At 31.5% G+C, this 25,402-nt stretch overlaps 1 protein-coding gene across 4 annotated transcripts in view; it reads right to left on the bottom strand.

Annotated features, from left to right (window-relative positions):
- LOC127724635 (E3 ubiquitin-protein ligase rnf213-alpha-like) overlaps positions 1-25,402 on the bottom strand; it is a 1,011,139-nt gene that overhangs the window by 702,336 nt on the left and 283,401 nt on the right. For 2 of the 4 annotated variants that reach the window (XM_052231640.1, XM_052231643.1), the window contains exon 1: positions 4,351-4,354. The exons of the other annotated variants lie outside the window; for them this stretch is intronic. The gene's annotated coding sequence lies outside the window, so the exon portion shown is untranslated. Of the gene's footprint in view, positions 1-4,350; positions 4,355-25,402 lie in introns of those variants that run through there. 4 annotated transcript variants of the gene reach the window in all.

Here is a 25,402-nt window from a genome sequence, read left to right as displayed (position 1 = left end):
AAACTGCACATACTTAAATTCTGTGTGTGCCACTGCTTTATGTTGTCTATTTAAATACTTTTCCGATGAATTAGAAAACTATGACAAATTAATTGAAGAAGTGGTTGCATTCATATCTAGATAAAAGCCATATAAAAAGGGGGTGTATATGTACCATAGTTCTAAAAGCGGATACTAATTTTGTCATATTTTAAGCAGGTATGTACTGCATTGCTTCAATTTATTAGATTTTGATCTATTTCATACTTTAAATACCAAAATGATAATAACGTTATATAATGTCATTTCCATTACTTATTCAGATTTATTCCGTTGGTCATATTATTAAAGAAAGTTTCACGATGAGAATGGATTACTTGGCGATTAAAATGTTATTTTCTGAAATGATCAGACCGCATAAGATAATGTAGGTTGCCGTTTTTTTATTAATTTAGAAAATGCAATTTGCAATATGAACTCGAACTACGTCTAAAACTATCCCATTTTACCTTTTAGTTTCTTAAAAATGAATTAGATCCGCAAATTGAAAGTTCATATACACGACTTTTTTTCATACTGTCTAAACATAAGGGTTGTGCTGCATTTTTTAAACATTTTGATTCCTTGAACTTTTTAAGTTTCTACCTTATACTAAAATTCGTTATCATCCCTCCTTTAACCTTGAGTCTTCAGCTACTCAACAGTGCTTAAACTAGTACAGTTTTTAAAAGTAAATAACACAGTTTCATTTATCTGATTCAACTCGCTCTCAAACTTTTGTGCTTCCAATTTACAGCGTGTGTATCGCTTCTAAATATTAAAGTCACAGAACATCACACAAATATTTCATGTTTTTATTGTTTACTTTTTTTTTGTTACTTCTTTGATACAAGAACAGATAAATGATCAATTATGTCTTTGTATTCGAAAATGCGCTGGAAAAAACAAGTATAACAAAAATACCGAACTCCAAGGCAAATACAAAACGGGTAAAAAAAGCTGACGAAAACGAACGCCATTAATCAACAGAACCGGTGAAAAACAACTGCCATATTCCCACTTGGTACAAGCATTTTTTCAAAGAAAATGGTGGGTTAAACCAAGTTTTTTAGCTAGCCAAAAATCTCACTTATATGAAAGTTTTTTTATAGTTCTGTTATATTGACAAAACTGAGTGAGCAACATATGCTGACATGATAGGTTAATGTGACCATAATTGGGATCCAGTAGCCTAAACTGTGAACACGTACATCACAGACATACACAACAACTTACTAAAGAAATCAAACAAACATACAAATTAATCAAACAAAGACGCCAATAAAAAAGGTGTAGATAGTGAATTTGACAATGATTTTATAAAACAATTTTTGGCGTTAATAGTACATACCATACAAAGTATACACTTTCTCGATAAGGTAAAAAAAAGAGGAACGAAAGATACCAGAGGGACAGTCAAACTCACAGATCGAAAATAAACCGACAACGCCGTGGCTGAAAAATAAAAAGACAAACAGACAAACAACAGCACACAAGACACAACACAGAAAACCAAAGACTAAGCAACACGAACCCCACCAAAAAATGGGGATGATCTCATGTGCTCCGGAAGGGTAAGCAGATCTTGCTCTACATTTGGCACCCGTCGTGTTGCTCATGTTATTACAAATCTGGTAAATAGTCTAATCCGGTAGGTCATAAAAATTATGTCAATATAAATAATAAGATGGAAACCCTTTGTATCTAAATCGCACATCATCAGTAAATGTCTAAAAATTATGCGGAGGAAATTGTATTTGTGGTGTCTTCAATCTCTAGTTCAGGGGATATATGTACGGGACTCATTCAGAAAACTGTTGATTATTAATGGAAAGAACTTCATTAATACACCTGTATGTGAAATTTAATAATCAAGCTTCTTTGATCTCCAGTTTTTTTACTAGAGTCTGAAGGAACTCCCATTGGAATACCGACAACCTGTTGAAAAAAATCTACCTCCAAATTCAATAAATATGTTGTTAATGAGAAACTCCAGCATACTTATCACTTGTCTTTTGGTGTAATCATATTCGAAAACAATATATTTGTAGCGTATGTTACAATTTTTATGGAGAAAGCATTGTGGATTATTTCTTTAAGACGTGTTTTTAATATTTGCATGTGGTATGGTGATGTAAAGGCTGGGAAACTCGAATGTTTTGATAGAACTTATTGCAGAAAATAACCATGATTTTCAATTTTCCTGAAGTTCTTCTGATTTTTGGAATCCACACATGGTTAATGACAATACGCGAGTAAACAGTATTTCTGTAATCTCTTTTCAGTGCGGACAACATTTTGGTCTATCTAACGGACAATTCCTTTGAAAAGCATGCAGATAAGACGGCAGTGTACCGTTGTTTGTACAGATCCATTTGAAGTTCAGGTATCCAATACAAAAAAGATACGTTCAGGCATAAACAGAAACAATTCATTTCTAGCAATACACTTGATAGAATAACCTAAGATTAAACATAATCTTTCACATAGGAAAATCATTAAAATGTTGCTGGGTGAGAAAAGGCCTGCAGTGTTGCCACTGAATCGTGAATAGATCATGTTGGAGATTGAAATTGAACTCCGCTTCTGTCGTCTCCAAAAAAAACCAGTGAACACTTTGAACAAATGCCGCAGTGTTTTTAAATACTTTAGTGTAATATGCATCACCATATTATATTTATGGGGTTTAAGGGGCAACAAACATTTGTTTCATTACTGTCTTTGAGAATCTAAGTCATCATAACAGTTATTGTTCATGTGGTTATTAAATGATATCGAATACTGTGAATTCTTTATTTTGATGGTTACCAATTTTCGTGGATTGAGGAAAACATGTATTATCGTGGATATATGATTTGGTTTGTTACTCACCCACGAAATCAACGGAAACTGGTATCACATGAAAAATAACGAATCCATGTGCACAGTAATCATTTTTTTCAAATAGATGGTGATTTTGAGATTTTATTGATAAATATAATCTTCCATATTGTCAATGGTACATCATTGCAATGATCTTAATTTAGCTGTCCTGTTCTTCCAATAAATCTTCATTTGTTCTATTCATTCATTGTTGCACTCATTCAGAAAGAATCTTGATTATTTCCAGCTCACGTTTCTTCGAATGTTCTATATAACGCTCATAACATTTAACCTGAAAAAAGATATTGTATATATCACAAAAACAAAATGTTATTTATCATAGTTTGAATGATATATGCTAAATACCAAAAATTCTATCAAGACGCAAAGTTGAACAAAACACGTTTTTGCAGTTGAAGGGTCAATATATTAAAACATAATGATATACATACACACAAAATAAAATTTAAGTAAATTATTAATACAAGGGTATTAGTAAACAAACTGGAAATGTAGTTCGTCCAAATCGGACCTCTAGTCACAGGGGCGAAGCATGGAGCTGAAAATCCTTTCCAAGTTCTTTAAATGTATTTCACAAATAAGTAATGACGTATTACTAATCTTATCATTTTTAAGATTACTATTTTAAAAATGTGATATCCAAGGAGCTACACTTTTCATGCATTTTATTTTACTTGGAATCAGGTGATATTTTTTCGATTTCATTCCGTTTTCACCATCGTTTGCCATAGGATGAAAGAAAATATTTAATCACTTTGCAACAATCTTTCTCATGAGTTTTCCATGTTGGATGGTGTTTTTGTATTTTTTTTAGAAAGTATAAAACAAATCAGGCTTGAGCGATGTTAAGGCCCCCTGTAATAACATGGATATTGGGATAATATCTATTTTTTTAAGTTTAACAGTAACTGCTTTTTTTTATGGAAAACTATATGCTATCAACTGACTTTTTATGTAATTAAACTGAGGTTGTCAGTTTGAACCCCTCACGTGGCAGGTGCTTTCGACTCCAATCTAGGATTACCAGTATTCATGTGAAGGTCGATGGTTCTTTGTGTTCTTAGATCTGTACTTTGTGTCTTTTGTTGTGATGGATGTATAAATTCCCTGTCACGTCCGGTCTGTGTTGTATCGATCTAATAAGTTAAGTCCCTTTCAACTAATTTTTATATTTCTTTTTTGTTCTTATGCTGTACTGTTACACCACCGTTCTAGGTTAGGGGAGGCTTTTGCGCCTTCAAACATGTTTAACCCCATCCCATTCTATATGTGCCGGGCCTGTAATTCAATGGCTGTCTTTGTTTGCTGTTTCTCATATTTGTTTTTCGTTCATTAGTTTGCATAGTTTGTTTTTGTGATTTGCTGTTACACCACTGTCCAAGGTTAGGAAGGGTTGGTTTAACCCCGCCACATTTTTTGATATGTTGTCCCAAGTCAGGAGCCTGTAGTTCAGTGCTTGTTGTTTGTTCATGTCTGTCAAATATATTTTTCTTGTATTGTTTTGTTATGAATTATGCCATTTATTTTATAAATTGTATTAATTCATATTTTTGATGTTCGGACTTTAATAGCCGACTATACCGTACCGTTCTTTTTTGTTTTTTTTTTTTTTTTTTTTTTTTTTTTTTAATTGTTGAAGGCCGTACGGAGTGCCTACAATTGCTTTCATCCACTTCATTTGAACTTGAAGGATAGTTGACTCATTTGCAATCGTATCACATCTCCTTATTTGTATACCCAAAGTCAGTAAATTTTGGAGATTTTTTTACCTGGAACCTTAGAATAGTAAGGTAAATGGGGAATACTTAGACAATAATAAACAGGATGGGGGATGGCGGCCAAATTAAAGTAAATTATGCCAAAAACTATTGTAAAAAATTGGGATAACTCTAACGTTACAACACAAATCATGCAGAATCAGGGTTATAATTTTGTTATTTTCAATTTGAGGAGCTCAAAGGAAGGGGTTTTGTATATACAATAATATCACAACTAATTCTATGTGCACTTTGTAGTATGTTTGGCCTGATTGAAAAAGACATAAAAATCAACGGACCAATGAAAGCCCTTCGTGAATCTTCTTCTTTCATATCTTTTGATTTATTGGAGACACTTTTAAAATGTGAAACGATATGTCAAAAGTTTTGCAGTTATCGTTTTTATTTGCAAGGAAAATCAAATTGAATAATTTTTCTCTCCTTGATGAAAACATTAGCAAATAATTAAATTTCCTTAATGAAAAAAAAATAATTACTATCCGTACTTGATATTCATTAGCAACTTTAATTCCTGTATTTTTTGTATATAGACTGAAAAGAAAAAAAATATATTTAAGACGAATTCATTTAGTTAATTTCATACGTTCGCTGACGTGGATTCACCGGAGGTGCTCGTTGTCATTCTGTGGTTTACACGTTGTAATGTACTATTATATTATCTATTTATGTGTTTCTCTGTCCTGGGTGTTCTTGTGTTCATTTGTACTGTACTCCTGTCACGTAATGTCCGTTTCTAGTATGTTGGCGTTTGTTTGTGTTGCAGTTAAGTGTTTAAAATTAAAATCAAATATTTCACTTCGCTTCATATGGTTTGTCTGTCACAGCGTATAAGATTTGAAGACATCCCATAAGGGGTTCTGTTTGGATAACCTTTTTGCAAATTTGTAATCGATCAATAGACAACTTTTGAGTTCATTGCATTTCCGTCATAAACTTAGGTTTTAGTGAACATTATTCGTGCGTTAAGGGGCGTCGTCACTTCCGTTCCCATGTTGAGCGATCGGTTGAAAAAAAAATGATGCTATATTGCACGATTTAGTCGGCAAATTAAATTCTTATAAATTTTAATCAGCACTGTTGTCATTCGGGAAATGTGATTAAGTACCTACGGTACAAATATTATTTCTAGTTTATCATGTATAATCACGAACGCAAAGACGCTTGATGAACTTTAATAGAGCAGGGATACAGGCGATCCCCTCTATCTGGTAAATGACGTCATAAAGGCGCACAAAATTGACAAACTTTTCAGGTGGACATAACTCGAAAGTGGTCTTTTGATTGTAGTGTCTCATACACACTTGATTTATGCAACTATAAATTGACTCAACTGAATCAAAATTACTCCCTTATGTTGATTATATATTTTTTTAAGATTTTGATTTATGATTGGAAGGAATAACCTAAACAATAAAACTTTACTGTTTTGCTTAATAAAAAAATGTTTTAAATCAGATCGTTTTGTATAAATTGAAACAATATCAGGAAATTAGAAAAATAGAACTTATAATTTCCGGACTAAATTCAGAAAAAAATTCGCTATCAATTTGATTGTCTGCTAAATGACTTATGATCATGCACCTTATTAGATGTCTTCAGTTCTTACTCGAGCGATAATAAAATCCAAGGAGCAAAGAGTAAAGAATGGATTTTAATTAAATTGATACGACTCCACATATTCTAGTAAATAAAGAATGTTTCAATCGACGTAGTCTATTCATATTGCATTTAGCTTATGCTTTGTAACTTTGATGTTATTTATGCTATTATTGTTACAATTCTTATTATTTGTTTGATGCTTTAACATCCTGCTTGAAAATGTAAAAACATTATAGTTTTATTTTAAGAGAAACCAAAAAAAAAAGTTTTTGTGAGTGTGTAATGGACCAGTAAACTACTAGTACAGTGCACTTTTACATTATACAGACGATATTGTTGAGGAGTTGTCAATAGATGCAAACATATGATTTTACAAAATGGCTTTTGTGTTATTTTTAAACTTTGTTCATTTCAAATTAAAACAAAGTTTTGAATAGTCATTTAATTATGATTTTATAATATATCAAAATCCAAACTGATCATTTATCGGAATATAAATAATAAGGTATATATATAAATTAGAAAACCAGTAAATTCAAATATTATAATATAATTGGAAGACTTCATAAATATAAATATATGAGTAATGAAATAAGAAAAGTCGGTCAAGGAAATATGTTAAATAAAGAGCGTCATAAATAAAATGCCCGCCTCTTTTCATAATTTTGGCTTCAAGTGTTTAAATTTTTATAAATATAAAACTTTTAAAAATACAATTACAATTTCATGACACCTCCAAGGCAAACCAATAATTGGTGAAACTGGTAATTGAATTGTGTTCCTTTGTGCATTTCCACATATGAAAAACTTATTGCTTTCAGGGTGTAAGTTTTTCTCGATAAACTTGTTTATTTATTTTATCAATTGATAAACAACGTGGAAATTATTTTAAGTTTGGAATATTTCTCCTCGTGCAAATCCCTTGCCCTCTTTGGCTACACCTTATGTACTCTTAAGTTTTATCAGCTCTTCAATTTCTGAATATGTTTTGAAATTTCAAATGTTTTCAATTTCAATAACAATAAAAAGATATGTACTGTCGAAATGCGCATCTGGTGCAGTGAAATTGATACCGTAATTGTTATATATAAATGCGGTCATTGATTTTAAATATTTAGTTTTTTATTTCAACATAATTCAACAACTGATCCCCGTTTCATCTTGTGTTTATTATTGTTAGTTTTAATGCTCTCCTATTTTAATATTTAATTTTAATAAATAAGAACCTTTATAAGTTACTCTGAAATGAAAATAAATCTTGAAAAGTTTTGTGAGTCCTTAAATATTTTTCTGATTTTATCGTCACCAGGGAAGCTCAAACCCACACATTTAAAAGCCAAAGATGTAATATACTGATACCATATTTTGTATCTTCTTTCAACACACTAATTCTAATAGAGATATAATCTAATATTCATACAGTTCATGTACCCTCCATCCTTGTGAAGACAACTATTACGATGGGAAATAGAAGCAATCTTTTAAAACATCGCAGAAATGATCTTTCTTCTGAAACAATCTCAATTAAGACATTTATTGAAATACCATAATAACGAAGATAATTCAAAAGAGAAAGAAAATTTACTATGGACATTTTTTATTTTATTAATTTATTGTTTATTGTAAATTGCAATTACTTTGAAATACTTAAATTTCTTTCAAACATCAAAAACGTATTTCGATATTTACACGTCATATCTTTTGCCAATTGAAAGATTAATCATATATGCAACCAAGGTTACATCAGTGACGGACGACAGATCACCAACCAAATGTTTTCTATTTCATTGAAGCAATAATTTTTCCAAAGTTGTGTGCAGTGACAAAATGTTCAAAACAGAAAATATCAAACAAAAGCTATGCTGTCTGTTGATATGTTTTATAAAAACAAAATTTAAAAATACGCTGTTGCTTGTAGATAAGAATATTTCTATTTCGATAAATGATAGTTGTTCATGAAAATTTGAAATTAACAATGTTTGCTTTGAAATATATGAAAGATATCTTTTCTAAAATTCATTTAGGTGAATGAAACAATTTTCCCAAAACATTTTCCCTTTTTCATTTTGTAAGCTATGTGTCTATTTCTTATTTGTAATTCTGTACTGGTTTTGTTTTTGTTTCATTTATATTTATTTGTTTCTATATATAACATCAATCGTTAAGCGTAAAACTTTGCATATATCATAATATATATTCTTGTCATACTTGCTTCTCACTTAATTTGAATTACTTTCTTAATTTTTCAACTGCTACAAAACTGTTAAAGTTGCATTTATTGAAGAATCTTATTTTGTTAACGGTATTTTCAAACAATTTCCCATTTTACACTTTTGAATGTCGGGATAGTTATCTATTTTGTCCGATATTGTTTGTATCCATTGTGTTTCACGAGAGCATAAGAATAAATTTATTGTGGAGCTGACTGTTATTCTATTATTATTATTATTATTATTATTATTATTATTATTATTATTATCAATTTCATTGCACCAGATGCGCATTATGACAAGTAATGTCTCCAAAATATTTGATGGTTGAAATATACATGTAGTACAAACGTTGAAGAGTTAATAAAAAAAAGAGTAAAGCAAAAATATTTGATGGTTGTAATCTAATACAAACGTGGAAGAGCAAAAAAGCAAACCGCAGACAAGAAAAAGAACTATAAGATACATAAGGGAGATGTATTCCTTAATTCAAAAATCAACTTTTTTTTAGCGAATCTAAATAAGGCAATATCTAAAGTCTTTATATTTAAAGACTTTGAAGAAAAGATACTCACCACAGTGTGCAATGCTTTGAGAGACCAGTTGAAAAATAGCAAATATCAAGATTCCTGTATACAATAACTTCATATTGCAGATAAAGCTGAGAGTTGGAATCATTTGACAACATTTTAGTTTTATAGCTGTCAACCAACCTACATACAGTTTGAACAACAATGAACAATGTCGGGGGCATCTTACTTTCATGTCTTAAGAATGTACACTCCTTTTGAATTTGCACTTTATCTGGCGTTTAGATAGGTATCCATGACTGAATATAAACATGAATAACTTTACTATTGTAAGCCTGATATCTTTTGTGAGTTTATTTATACACCAATTCGTATCAAATGGTAACCACATAAACAAAAATGAAAATATGAACTACTAGTAATTAATTAATCAAGATCGTTTTCAAATGGGTATATATGCTGTCATATGAAAACGATGATTATAAAGATTGGATAAAACACACTATTTATATTATCGTGAAAGTAGAGAAAAAGAGAAAATGTTTCAAATCGGTAAATTTCTGTTTTCTTACTATTTCATTATTTTTATCCTTTAGTAAAAACACGTTGTGGTATATAATTTGTTTCTGTTGTGTTGCTTAAATTTCAATCATACAATTAGGTCATAGTTGAATAATTGCTATTTTCAGCTTTTCCTTGAGAGTGTGTGTTTGTTATTGAGAAAAAGCCGCCTGTGTTAGTATACAGGCACTTTTTCAGCAAATACTATGTATTTTTTCTGTTGTGATTACCGAACTTCTTTTGTTTGCTAGTTTCTGAATAGTTTATTTATAGGTGACACGGTAGTATATATTTACATTCAGGAATTTATGTTGCTCTTTTGTGTACCCTACTTTAGTCAATGTATCTGAACAGTGTGATTGGACAACAAATACAGTATTTATTGAATATTTTTTTTCTCATACTGAGGGATGAATCAGGTGTAGAAAAATATGAAATAATTTTACATACAGGTGAAAATGAATTTTTGAGAATTTTTTTAAATTTTGTATTCACTGCATGATAAAAGACCTCAAAGCACTAGTGGCCTTATGTTTATAAAAATAGCGAAAAAAGAAAAAACGGTCATTATACATATTTAAATTAATTTTTGAATATTATAATGAAAGTTTTTTGGAAATTTTTAGAAATTTACCTGTGACGTCACTTTTGTGCGTCGATCTATTCGGCTGACATACAATGCGTTGTTCGGCTGTGCTGTTATTTCAAGATCAATGCAATAAATACAGCAATCTACAAAAAAATTACAATAGATTCAAAGCTTGAAAACATGAACGAAAAAAAGAACAAATAAAAAACACGAAAATATGTATTATTTATTAACACGATCCCCTTTCAGTTTTAACTATATCAGGCTGAATGAATAAACATTACAGTTATTGATTTCAACTATATTGTGTTATTTTATATCGTTGTCAGTTTGATTTCGATCTATGAGTTTGACTGTTCCTCTGGTATCTTTCGTCCCCCTTTGTGCATAAATCATAAAATATGTTTTCATTGTGTAGTTTAGATTTAGCCTACGTATTGTGTAGATTTAGCCTACGTAAGCATTTTAATTACTATTTATAGTTTCTGCAGCCTATATGAAACTGATGTGCCGTAGTTGTGTTTTTGTGAGTGTGTAATGAACCAGTAAACTACTAGTACAGTGTACTTTTACATAATACAGACGATATTGTTGAGGAGTTGTCAATAGATGCAAACATATGATTTTACAAAATGGCTTTTGTGTTATTTTTAAACTTTGTTCATTTCAAATTAAAACAAAGTTTTGAATAGTCATTTAATAATGATTTTATAATATATAAAATTCTAAGCTGATCATTTATCGGAATATAAATAATAAGGTATATATATAAATTAGAAAACCAGTAAATTCGAATATTATAATATAATTGGAAGACTTCATAAATACAAATATATGAGTAATGAAATAAGAAAAGTCGGTCAAGGAAATATGTTAAATAAAGAGTGTCATAAATAAAATGCCCGCCTCTTTTCATAATTTTGGCTTCAAGTGTTTAAATTTTTATCAATATAAAACATTTAAAAATACAATTACAATTTCATGACACCTCCAAGGCAAGCCAATAATTGGTGAAACTGGTAATTGAATTGGTTTCCTTTGTGCATTTTCACATCCTCAAAAGACCTCAAAGCACTAGTGGCCTCATGTTTATAAAGATAGCGAAAAAAGTAAACGGTCATTATACATATTTAAATTAATTTTTGAATATTATAATGAAAGTTTGAAATTTTTAGAAATTTACCTGTGACGTCACTTTTGTGCGTCGATCTATTCGGCTGACATACAATGCGTTGTTTGGCTGTGCTGTTTTTTTTTTGTGCTGATCTAGGTTGATTTACGTATTTGTTTTTATTCTGTAGTTAGTCACCACTTCGGTGTTAATATATATAAATTATATGGTAATTTTTATATTTTATAAATTGACTGTTTGCAAAAATATGAATTATTCTAAATACTAAATATTTTCTTATCCAAGGCAGATAACGTAGCCGTATTTGGCACAACTTTTTGGAATTCTGGGTCATCAATGCTCTTCATCTTTAGGCCTGGCACCTTTGATAACTATTAGCTTGTCGTAATGTTCTATTGTATTGTTTCTTTGTGTGTTTCTTTGTCCTGTATGTTCTTCCATTTATTTGTATTGTAGTCCTGTCATGTAATGTTGTCATTTTAGTGTTATATTTAACATTGCCATTAAAGCGGGAGGTTTGGCTAGTCACAAAACCAGGTTCAGCCCACCATTTTTTCTAAAAAAAAATGTCCTGTCAGGAAAATGACTATTGTTTATCTTATAGTTCGTTTCTGTATGTGTTGCCTTTTAGTGTTTCTGTTTTGTCTTTGTTCTCCTCTTATATTTGATGTGTTTCCCTCAGTTTTAGTTTATAACCTGGATTTGTTTTTTCTCAATCGATTTATGAATTTCGAACAGCGGTATAAAACTGTTGCCTTTTTTTATAATGAAAGTTCTTCAGCTAACTGTGTATTTAGAATTTTGGGCAGTATTAAAAAGTGGTGAAAAATTCTAAAAAGGCTATCATTATCCCTATGGGCCAGGAAATACTACCGTGCCACCTTAAACACTAGTTCGTATATTAGATATAAAATTTCAATTTGTAGCCAAGTAAACAAAAATGAAAATATGAATGCATTAAACGAGATTGTTCATGATAAAAGATCAGCGTGAATAATATTTTGTTCAATAGATTTTTTTCTTTTATACATTAAATTGCATTTTGTACAATATAAAAAACAATGAGTCTTGTGGGTGTGTGCTTGCTTTAGAGATAGATCCGCATGTGTGTAGGTACAAACACTGTTCGACAATATACTATTTACTTTTCATTGTGATAAGGCAAGCAACAATTATCAACTGCGTTAATAAAACATTGAGTTACTTTACAGAATGCGGTTTATTACACAGATTTTCGTTCTAACATTTTAAACACAGATTACTCACTTGTTTGCTCATTTAGTTCTTGTGTTTTATTATTAAAAATGGCCTACAAACCTTTACAACAACAAAAAATCTCGTGCATTTAAGTCTGGCACACCCTAGAAGGTCTACTTCAATAGGTCCATATTTTTACTTTTTTGCTCACCTGGTCAATTAAGCCAAGTGAGCTTTTCACATCACTTGATGTCCGTCGTCCGTCGTCGTCTGTCGTCCGTCATCGTCGTCTGTTAACCTTTACAAAAATCTTCTCCTCTGAAACTACTGGACCAAATTCTACCAAACTTGGCTACATTATCATAAGGGGATCTAGTTATAAAATTTTTTCGATGATCCCGCCTGCCAACCAAGATGGCCTAATTGACTAAATAGAATAAGGGATGAAATGCAAATATTGTACTCTGTTTTGAAAGCCGCGATAATTATAGAAAATCTGTCAGGGACAGAAATGTTCAAAATGATGAGCTTTATCTTCAGTTAATTTTTGTCAAAACTTCTTATAGGAGTTAATGCCCTTAAATGACGAATTTTACAAATTTGTTTTCATTTTTGCCTTTTTTCTTGAAAATTATGAATTATAGAGAGAAACTTGAATACGCAAAAATGATCAGCAAAAAAAGATTTACAAATAAGACATCACGGCCCAAATCATCAGACGACTCTTTATCAAAGTTATTGTACTTTATTGACCTTATATCTGAAAAACTATAATAGATAGAAACTTAATTAACCAAAAAAGATCAGCAGTGCAAGATCTGCAAATGAGTAACATTGTTTTAATCGTCTGAAGACCCCTTATGAGTTGTTACCATTTAATGAAAATTTGCACCTTTTTTTTTTTTTGGGGTGGGATGGGGGGGGGGGGGGGGTTGGCTTTTTTGCCTGATATCTGAAAAACTATAAAAATTTATACATGGAGACACTTTAAATAGCTAAAATGATCAGCCAAACTAGATCTACACATAAATGAACATAGCCCAAATCGTCAGCCAATTCCTTATAGGAGTTCTTGCTCTTTAATGATAATGTTTACCAATATTTTACGTGTTTGCCTATCACTTTTAAAACTATAAAAGATAGAAAGACACTTTTAAAATAGCAAAAAAGATCACCAAGTCAAGATATACAAAAAAGTCGAATTTTGCCGAAATCGATAGTAAACTCTTCGTAGAAGTGATTGCTTTTGAATGACTGTTGTTTGCCCATTTTTATGTTTTGGGCACAAACAAATGAAGGTGTAGCGAAACTGTAAACAGAAAAAATGATCAGATCAACTAAAAAAAGATTTTTATTCATCAATACTATTCTAGTCCACAATGTTGGAAAGTGTACATTGTTACAGATCCACATAGACCTAGGTGAGCGACACTGGCTCCTTACAGCCTCTAGTTTTAACTAATGTCTTTATTTGAAAAATTTGTTTTAGAAAAATCATTGCTACCACTGCGTGCAGTAATCCCTGTTCATAAAGTATAGAAAAGTACAAGAGTAAAGGCTGTGGATCTTCTATAAGATTTCCATAGGTCTAGAATTGAAACAACAAAAAGGTTCAAACGCGTCAAAATATCGGAAAAATTTACCTAAGCAATTAGGCAATTACATATACGGACTGTGTAACTACCACATGATATTATGAATTCACATAAATATATGTTTAAATATATTACCAGAAGTCGACCCTTTTCCCCCATATCACATGATTACATCCAAATCTATAATTAATGACATCTCCATTCTATATTGAAGTCAAGGTTTTTAACATTTCAATTTTAAAAATAAATTTCAAAAATAAGACATTAGACACAAAACCGCAATATTATACCTTCATTCAAATTTTCAACTATTAAAAATGATTTATAAACTCATACTTACGCCTAGAAACAAGATCACACTCCTTATTTTCATTTAAATCTTTAACTATAATAGCAAGTCATCAGACATTCACAAATACTAGTTGAGAATATCGAGACTCAGCTTGAGAATTTTTGTACTTCAACAATTTGCTTAGACATGATTGATTTTAAAAACTAGTCACGCAAATTGTATCTGTATATTTTTTTGATTGATTGAAAACTGCATTGGCATTTACAGGGAATGACAAATTCTACACTTAGACGGTCGGAGCTAACAAGGAAAATGTTTTTCACTTTTTATGATATTTTGAGATTTAATTATTATATATGATTCACATAAAAGACTTGCTTGGTAACTTGTCGTCATTTACCGTGATGGTTGAAGATTAGGAAAGCGTTGATTGTAGAAAAAGAAACCACGGTTAATGAATAGTTTGACTTCACAGCAATAGTTTAATCTAAAATAATGAATAATGGTTTGAAAACATAGGCAGAGTTGCATTAAATTCTAGATTGACTAGAACTTCTCCGACTGCATTATTTTTCTATTTCCGCGTACATCGAGGTTCGACGGATAACTTCTAAGTCAAAGTACAAATTGTTCAGTGCAAAACCTTGTAAAATGAGTTATCGTTTTGTTCGGTTGCTAATCGAGACTAGATTAAAAAAACTTGTCCTTAAAAAAGAGTTGTTAGTCTATAGTTACAAAAAGAGGGGAACATTGTTTATCACTATTCTTTGTTACAGATAAGATAACAAGAGGAATCTTGTTAGCGCAATTTCAGCTCACATGTTTTATCACTTGGCATCCTTCGTCAGCAGATCGGCATAAAAAAAAATCCCAAAAACCTTTAACTCTGAATCCTAAAGACGATTTAACCCAATCTAAGTATGCATCATTCTTATGCTCTTCAAAACATTACGATGATCACCATCACCTAATAAACATTAACGTTAAAAAACGAGAATATTTACAAATTAACAAAATCAATAAAAAAAAACTTCTATACAAACCATGTAAAAGCTAATTGCTATCAAACATTAAGAAAATGTAAATATGTGGTCTCGTCCTTGACATCGTTACAAAATCCTCAATTGTAAAAGAAAAAAACTTGGAGGAATTGTGCTTGATTTTCATATGATGAAGGCATCTTTCAATCAGTTTAATTGAGGTCAGGAGCTGGCATGTCAGTAACTGCTAGTAATCATTTGTCAATGTATGTTGATCACTGTCATTTTGTTTAGTTTCTTCTGTAACCTATTCTAACATCGGACTCGAACTTCTTTTAAACTGAGTTTTACTGTGCGTATTGCTGTGTGTTTGTTAATTCTACATTGTATAGAAGTATTAGGGGGGGGTTGAGATCCCACAAAACATGTTTAACCCCACTGCGTTTTTGCGCCTGTCCCCAGTCAAGAATATCTGGCCTTTCTTAGTGTATTTTTTTATTTTTTGTTCATTTATATGTTTTGGAGTTTAGTATGACGTTCACTTTCTCTGAACTATTGTAGTATACATTTTTGTTTATGAGCCAGCTAAAGCCCGCCTCCGGGTGCAGGATTTTCTCGCTGTGTTGAAGACCCATTGGTAGCCTTGGGATGTTTTCTACTCTTTGGTCGAGTTGTTGTCTCTTTGACACATTCCCCGTTTCCATTCTCAATGTTATTGTTAACAAAAATCAATGAAATCATGCAGAGAACGAATCGTCATAACAAAATGTGGTTGCTCATAAATAATGCAATTTTATCGTTTAAACATCTTGTAGATGACACCTTCCACATTTAAAAATGACTGCCAACAATTACAGAAAATTGAAACACGAGTAAAAAAAGCATAATGACGTTAATGGCAAATTGCTTCGAAAACTTATACTAGATATATTCATTATCCTTTCAGAAATTTGTTGAAACCTTTTAAAAGGCACTTTTATTTCTATTAGAGAATTGTAATATTTGACAATTAGCCTTTATCTAGATGAGCGATACAGCAAAAACCTTCAGGGTCGAAATTTTATTGTTGCACCCCGGCTTGTTTACTGTTTTGTCTTATGTAAAAATACTTGTTTGCTAAATTAAATGCGTATATATTTCATACATGTGTATACCTTAAAATAAGGGATAACAGACTGTCCGCATGTTTTTTGTTTTTTTTTTTGTTTTTTTTTTTGGGGGGGGGGGGGGTCTAACTTTTAACGTTCCAACTTACATAGTTTTGCAACCTGTTTATAACTCCTTTTCGGCTTTAATTTCAATTTTGTTTTAAAGATGGCATATAAAATATCCTTCAACCCTTGCACAATAACATGATAATGCATCTCTCATTTCATTGTCACGCAATTAGGGTAAATATAATTCATTTTCTATTTAAGACAAATAATTGTTATCCATTTAAACTAAATTGGTCCTTCTCGTTTTAAAGACGCTTAGTGCAATGTCGTCTATTAATGGAAATGCATAAGGCCTCACGATTGACATATGGCTTCCTTTTTATACTGCATTGGCTCTGATTATTTTTTGTACCATGTTTGCTTCGAGTGAAAAATCATATTCGGTAAAAGTAATATTTAATACTACACCACTGAACCACTCGTCATTCAAAAAAAAGGAAAAACACTGATCGTAATTGACCTCGATATAGTTTGTTGACTTGATTCGCCAATTTTTGGAGTCGAAGTGATATGGAGCTTTTTGTATAGACATTTATCTATTGTTGATGATCGTATGTTCTTTATTTCTTTTTCACTTTTTTTCTGCTGCCATTTTGACGTTCACCCTACATCCTCTTCTTTAACTCTACATAGGGAAATTATTTTAACTTGATCTAGCTAACATATGATATTACTCTTTATCAAATGTCCTTCTGGTAAAGGTATATACAAATGATTAGCAAGTTAATAATATTTTTTTTTTTTTCTGCTCTTCTATCATTTAACTTAATAGAAATTTTAGTGTCTAAGTTATTATAAGCTGTTTGATCAAAACACATTGGACATACGTGTTTTATGTGGTTTGACTTGATGAGCTCTGTACTCTTTTTTTCTAATTTAGTTCAAGTTTTTTATAAATAAGGCATATAGTTTGGCAATGCAATTTAGATATATATTGCCAGGCACCAAACCACTGCTGGTGGAGTTTGTTTTCCCCGAGGTTTCACTAGCCCAGTAGTCAGCACATCTGTGTTGACATGAATTACCATTGATATGGTCATTTTTATAAATAAACTGGTTACAAGACAATGAATTTTTCGAAACAGTAAAGATTTTCTACTCTAGGAATAAATTACATGAGCTGCAAAAAATTCAGGAATTTTGGGCCTCAATGCTCTTCAACTTTATACTTTATTTGGCCTTTTTAAATATTTCATTCGAGCGTCACTGATGAGGCTTTTGCAGATGAAACGAGCGTCTGGCGCTCAAAATTTCTATCCTTGTATCTATATTGAGTTTATTATTTCAATGTTTAAATTGTTTTAACAAATACCTAGTTAGTGACTGTATCAGTTCTATGTGTCCACTCTGGTATCCTGTTAATGACTTTATCAGTTCTCAGTGCCATTTTTAAGTCAGGTATCTCGTCAGTGATTGTATCAGCTACATGGCTCTACTCAGGTATCCTGTTAGTGACTTTATCAGTTCTCAGAGCCATTTTTAAGCCAGATATCTCGTCAGTGATTGTATCAGTTACATGTGTCCACTCAGGTATTCTGTTAATGACTTTATCAGTTCTCAGAGCCATTTTTAAATCAAGTATCTCGTCAGTGACTGTATCAGTTACATGGGTCCACTCAGGTATCATGTTAGTGACTTTATCGGTTCTCAGTGCCATTTTTAAGTCAGGTATCTCGTCAGTTACTGTATCAGTTACATGTGTCCATTCAGGCATACTGTTAATGACTTTATCAGTTCTCAGTGCAATTTTTAAGTCAGATATCTCGTCAAAGATTGTATCAGTTACATGTGTCCACTCATGTATCCTGTTAATGTCTTTATCAGTTCTCAGTGCCATTTTTAAGTCAGGTTTTCGTCAGTGACTGTATCAGTTACATGTGTCCACTCAGGTATCCTGTTAATGACTTTATCAGTTCTCAGTGCCATTTTTAAGTCAGGTATCTTGTCAGTGACTGTATCAGTTACATGTGTCCATTCAGGCATCCTCTTAATGACTTTATCAGTTCTCAGTGCAATTTTTAAGTCAGGTATCTCGTTTGAGATTGTATCAGTTACATGTGTCCACTCAGGTATCCTGTTAATGACTTTATCAGTTCTCAGTGCCATTTTTAAGTCAGGTATCTCGTCAGTGACTGTATCAGTTACATGTGTCCACTCAGGTATCCTGTTAATGACTTTATCAGTTCTCAGAGCCATTTTTAAGTCAGGTATCCCGTCAGTTACTGTATCAGTTACATGTGTCTACTCAGGTATCCTGTTAATGACTTTATCAGTTCTCAGTGCCATTTTTAAGTCAGGTATCTCGTCAGTGATTGTATCAGTTACATGGGTCTACTCAGGTATCCTGTAAGTGACTTTATCAGTTCTCAGTGCCATTTTTAAGTCCGGTATCTCATCAGTGATTGTATCAGTTACATGGGTCTACTCATGTATCCTGTTAGTGATTTTGTCAGTTCTCAGTGCCAGTTTTAAGTCAGGTATCTCGTAAGTGACTGTATCAGTTACCTGGGTCTAGTTAGGTATCCTGTTAGTGACTTTATCAGTTCATGTTGTCTGTTTTATATCGTGCATCTCGTCGGTGATTGTATCAGTTACTGTAAATTCAGGACTTATTGCGTTTATTTATCATTTGGAATTTCGACGAATGGACAAAAATGCGAGATTAATGATTGCGATTTCAGGAAATCTGAGTGTTAATGTATGTATCAGATATCAGAATGTGAGTTCTTATTAGTGCGATACTCACCCAGTTGCATTATTCTCACTAATGAAAACTTCGCAATAATTTCTGAATTTACAGTATAGGTGTCTTCTCATGTGTCCTGTTAGTGACTGTATCAGTTCTATGTGTGCTTGTTCTAAGTCTGGTATCTCGTCAGTGATTGTATCAGTTATATGTGTCTATACTCAAGTATCCTGTTAGTGACTGTATCAGTTCTATATGTGTCTGTTTTAAGTCCGATATCTCGTCATTGATTGTATCAGTTAAATGCGTCTATACTCAAGTATCCTGTTAGTGACTGTAGCAGTTTTATGTGCCTGTTTTAAGTCAGATATCTCGTCAGTGATTATATCAGTTATTTGTGTCTATACTCAAGTATCCTGCTAGTAACTGTAACAGTTCTATGTGTCTGTTTTAAGTCAGGTATCTCGTCAGTGATTGTATCAGTTATATGCGCCTATACTCAAGTATCCTGCTAGTAACTGTAACAGTTCTATGTGTCTGTTTTAAGTCAGGTATCTCGTCAGTGATTGTTGCAGCTATATGTGCCTTCTGAAATGTATTGTTAAAGAAGAGAGACGAAAGATACCAGAGGGACAGTCAAACTCATAGATCGAAAACAAACTGACAACGCCATTGCCAAAAATAAAAAGACAAACAGACAAATAATAGTACAGATGACACAACATAGAAAACTAAAGACTAAGCAACACGAACTGTGGCAATTTTCCAAGCCCATCCTCTTAGTTAGGTATCTTGTAAATAGAATGGAGAATGGTAACGAGGAATGTGCCATTTAAACAAAACCCAGACCATAGAGCATAACACAGTCCAAGGCCACCAATGAGTCTTCAGCGTAGTGAGAAAATTTCGCACCCGGAGGAGGGCATCAGCTGGTCACTAAACAATAATGTATTATAGTTCAGCGAAATGGACGTCACGCTTAACTCCGAAATATACAAATATTATTTTTAAACCACACACACAAAAGATTAACAAAGTAGTTCTAACTGTTCTATTCGCATGTCTCCTTTAAGTAAGATAGCTGCCATTACCACTAACAGAGACATTCAAACTCATTAGTCGAAAAGAAACTGACAAAGCCATGGCAAAAAAGAGAAAGACCGAAAAACAAACAACAGTATACAAAACACTACAAAAGAAAACTAAAAACTGAGCAACAAGAACGCCACCAAAAACCGCGTGTGATCTCAGGTACTCGGGAAGGGTAAACGTTAGTAATTCTAACAGGTATGTACGCCCATTCTCTAAGTTAGGCTTCTCGACATTATAGCTATAACAGATATATACTCCTATCCTCTTAGTCATATGCAGGCATCTCGCTAGTAACTGTATCAACTTTATATGCGCTTATTCTTTTAGTCAGGTATCTCATCTGCAACTTTTACAGCTGTATGCGCCTATACTCGCATATTAATTACAATTGCAACTCATGTATAAGTGGCATAAAAAATTGACAGACAGTACTTAAATTTAGAAATTTATTTAACTTTCACGGGTGCATTGTAACAAAAATGGCCGATGTTCAACAAACAAATGACAGCAAGCAGGTTACATTTGACTTGACTAAAAGGTCTTTATTATTTTGGCGAAGAATTTTATTAGTTAAATATTACGTTGAAACTGGAAAAAAAGAATGAAATGAATGTTGTGTGGGCTGATTATGACAAGAAATAAAAATAACTAGCTTTAAATGACGAGACGAAATCGTTCTCGGAGAAATCTCCGGATGTAAATTTCTTCAAATCAGTGGTCCAAATATCCCGCAGCAGTGGTAAATTACTTACAATATAAATATATTACACAACATTCAAATGCCTTGTACAAGGTAATGTGTGCCAACGTTGGGTTACACGAGAATTTGACTACATAAAGAAACAAGTAAACATGGCTCTCAAGGGAGATAATCCGAAAGCTTTTGATCTCAGAATGAGAAACATGAGACCCCCAAATTTTACCATGCAAAAAATCTTGACGGCAGTGTTGATGATAATGATCAGTCAAATGATGACCTAGACGAATCCTTAAATAAATCAAATGATGAGGATAATACAGATCCAAAGAAACTTTTATATACTTCATTTACGTGTTCTGATAATCCAATTAAATCAACACTCAGTTAACCTCCTCCAAAAGATACATCACAATCTAAGAAAAACAATTGGGATACTGATGATAACATAACAGAGGATCATAATACAGAAAATAAACAAATTTTAACTCTTGTTAGTGTTATACATTCTTTTGAGTCTAAGTATGTTGAAAATCAAATGAACAACAATAAAATCATTGATAACTTGGTGAATGTGGTACAGAAAATGGTAGAAAGAATAGAATTTTTAGAAGGTAGAATTCCAAAAGTGATTACTGACTTAAACCCTAATATTAATAAGGAGTTTCTTGAGAAAGCTACAGGTAAACAAGAAATGATGAAAATTGATAGAAAACTTAACTAAATTATGTCTGAAGTAAAACAAATTCAACTTACTCAAATAAACAATATACAGATATCTGAAAACATTATTCCAGCTGTTAATGATAATTTTTTAACAAACTAAAAACCAATGCTTATGAAAAAGAAGATTTTGCAAATCTCAAATTAGACTCACTGGAGGGAATGTGTAAAGAAATTCAATGTCTAGTTAAAGAAAATAACACACATGGTGAGGGATTACAACAAAAGCAGATACATGTACATGTAAAAAAGAATGAAAATAAGAGTAATCATTCTACATCTACTAGTGGAAATCATGTTAAGCAAGATACAAGTCCTGTTAAATCCAAGTATGTGTCAAAACGGGATGAAAAAAGGTTAAATTCTATCTAAAACATCAATGAAGTAAAATTTTGGCTAGGAGGATCTTCAATTGTTAAAGACATGAATGCGAAAAAAATCTTTAGATATCAATCCGCAAAGATTACTACACTTAGAGACAAAACTATAAAAGGGACAATTGAATTCCTTGAAACTGGAAAATTGAAAGCTGATAATATCGCATATCAAGTAGGATCAAATGACTTAGACGAGAAGTCTGCAGATGAAGTTGTAAGTGATAAGAAAAAAATGGTATTGACCACACAAAGATTGGTGCCTGGCTCAAATATTATAATTAATGAACTCTTACCTAGATACTACAATAATTATAAGCACACTGAAGACTATGAAGTTAAAAGGTTAGATTGCAATGCATTATTAGCAAAGCTATGCACAGAATTTAACTTGAAATTTGTATGTCATAGAAACCTAACGCAAATTCACTTTAGTGATGGCATTCACTTAGATGTATATGCAGGAATCGGAATTTATGTGAGAAATTTGAAAAGCATTGTAAGTCCTCTTTTGGAAGTCGTAAATCCACAATATACCGAAAGTAGACAGAGTAATTGGAGAAATCAGCAACATGAGCGTCGTTACACATTTTGATAGAAATCCGTGGGACAAACATCAGGACCATTCCTCTCAGTGGCAAGACAAATTCAGAAACAACAACTTCAATGACTGCCACCAAACAAGTAGTCGTAGTTCAGACATGAATCTCAAGTTGCTACGGCTTGGCTCTTGAAGGCTTGCATTATTAAAATATTTTGGTTACTGACCATGTGTACCATGGTGTACTGTTAATTGTTATCATTAAAATGTTTTGATTACTATTCTTATAAAAAGCATTTTGTATTAATGATTGGTTAAAAAAAAATTACAATGAAAGTCTTCTAGATAAGAGTAGAACTGTGAAATTGTTTTTGTTTTGTTTCTTATTTCAAAATTTGTTATCGTAATCAAAAATATATGAAAGTTTCATTTACCATACCATGTATTACAATTCTTTCAAGTATGTTGGTATATATTTACTGATAGGGAAAAAAGATGAGTTTCCTTATATTTTCATTGAATGTTATTGAGGGGTTAAAGAGAAAATTCCCTTTGTCTAGGTAATTTTATTTGTTCTACATATCATTTCATAGTTTAAAGTTATCTTAATGCAGCATCAAAGAAAGAAACAAAGAAAAGGAAAGAAAAGGAAAAAAAGAGTAAATATTTAAAGTGAAAGTTCTGCATCTGGGGAAAATTCGAGTTACTTCCTTTTGCCCAATAAATTGCATTGATATCTTACTTTAAACCAGAAATTGATTTCAAAATGAAAACAAATTTGTCGATTGGTAGTTGGAATATTCAGGGCCTGTGAGGTAAATTAGAAGATAACTATTTTCATCTAGTCTAAAATATGACATTAATATTTTAATGGAAACTTGGAAGGGCGCTGATTCTAGTAAAAACATTATAAATTTTAATTATGTTCAGAAATCTAGAAAAAAATAAATTAAGATACAAAAGATACAGTGGATGTATCATTGTATATTATAAATCTACCTTACATAAAGGTATATCAGAAGTTTTAAATGTAACAAAATCTGACAACAGGCTATGGTTAAAGCTTGATAAATTTTTCTTTGGTTTAAAAAAAGATATATATGTGTGTGCATGTTAAATTCCACCATTGTCATCTACATACTTTAATGATGACTTTATATTACTTGAAAATGAAATCTCAAAGCTGTCATCATAAGGTAATATTCTTATTATTGGAGATATTAACGCTAGAGTCAGTAATCATTTAGATTTTATTTCTGATGAAAATAATATTCATGATGATCTTTTAAATTTATTGCCAGATGACTATCTGGGTGATTCACATATATATAGAAATTCTTTAGACAAAATATTAAATTCTCATGGAAAACAACTAATTGATCTATATTGCCTCCAGGCTCAGAATACTTAATGGTAGATTTGTAGGTGAACTTTTCAGTAATGTAACATGTTTTAAGCATAACGGTTCAAGCACTGTTGATTATGCTTTGTCTGACATGGATTTGATGTCCTCTATCGAATATTTATAATATATAATGGCGAACCAGCATATTTGTCAGATCATGTCCCTATATCTGTAATACTGAAATGTAATATATGTCATACAGAACGTAAAAGTCATAAAAACTTTACTCAGATAGGAGTGAAATATAGATGGGAGAATACATCAAGAGACAAAAAGATTGAAGTACTAGGGGAAATTTTTATTATACAACAAATTAGGGATTTTGAATACTCACAGTTTGAACAAACCTTTTTCAGGAATTGACAAGGCAACTTCTAAATTAAAATTGTTTTTGAGAGCCTAGCAAATAAATCCTGTAAAATTGTAAGATATAAAAAATTTAAACAAAAAATACTTAACAGAAAACCATGGGTAGGCCATGAAGTACTTGATCTTAAAAAAACTATCAAAGCAAAAGGAGCTAAACTCAGACGAGAACCATTTAATTTATAGCTTAAATGTAATTTTTTTACACATGCTAAAAAACTTTAAAAATTAGTAGAGAGAAAGAAAATTATATTCAAAAAGAACTTATTTGAAACATTAACAAATTTGCAAGAAAAGGACCCCAAAAAATATTGGGAACTCCTTAAAATATTAAAAAATGAAGACACTAAACAGGATGCGTGTTCAAATATTAACTTAAATAACTATGAAGAACATTTTCAAAATCTTGATAAAGCTAAAAAATATGATAACTCTTTTAAAGAAAAAGTTAAAAAAGATTTAAATATGCTTGAGAGTACTTTAGAACATAATATTTGTACTGATAGTCCAATTTCAATATCAGAAGTAAAGAACCGTATAAAAGAACTTAAATCAGGGAAAAGCGCTGGACCTGACTTAATATCTAATGAAATAATAAAATGTAGTAGCATTGTAACAGTTACAGCCATAGGTTAACTTTTTAATCTTATTTTATCATCTGGTATTTACCCCACTAGCTGGAGGAAGCTTTTATTGTTTTAATCCATAAGTCTTGAGATAAAGAAGACATATGTAACTATAAAGGTATTTCTATTTTAAACTGTCTAGCAAAATTATATAGCTCTATTTTAAATAAAAGACTAATAAAGCATTACGAAAATAAGTTCTCCAGTCATCAATTTGGATTCCGTTCAAACCATAGAACGTCTGATAGCATATTTATTTTAAAAACTCTTGTCACCAAATACTTGAAAAAAAATAAGACAAAGCTATTTGC

The sequence above is a fragment of the Mytilus californianus genome, unplaced genomic scaffold (assembly GCF_021869535.1).
Source record: "Mytilus californianus isolate M0D057914Y unplaced genomic scaffold, xbMytCali1.0.p SCAF_14, whole genome shotgun sequence".
Lineage (NCBI taxonomy): Eukaryota > Metazoa > Mollusca > Bivalvia > Mytilida > Mytilidae > Mytilus > Mytilus californianus.
This window is presented reverse-complemented; position numbering and strand designations above follow the sequence as displayed.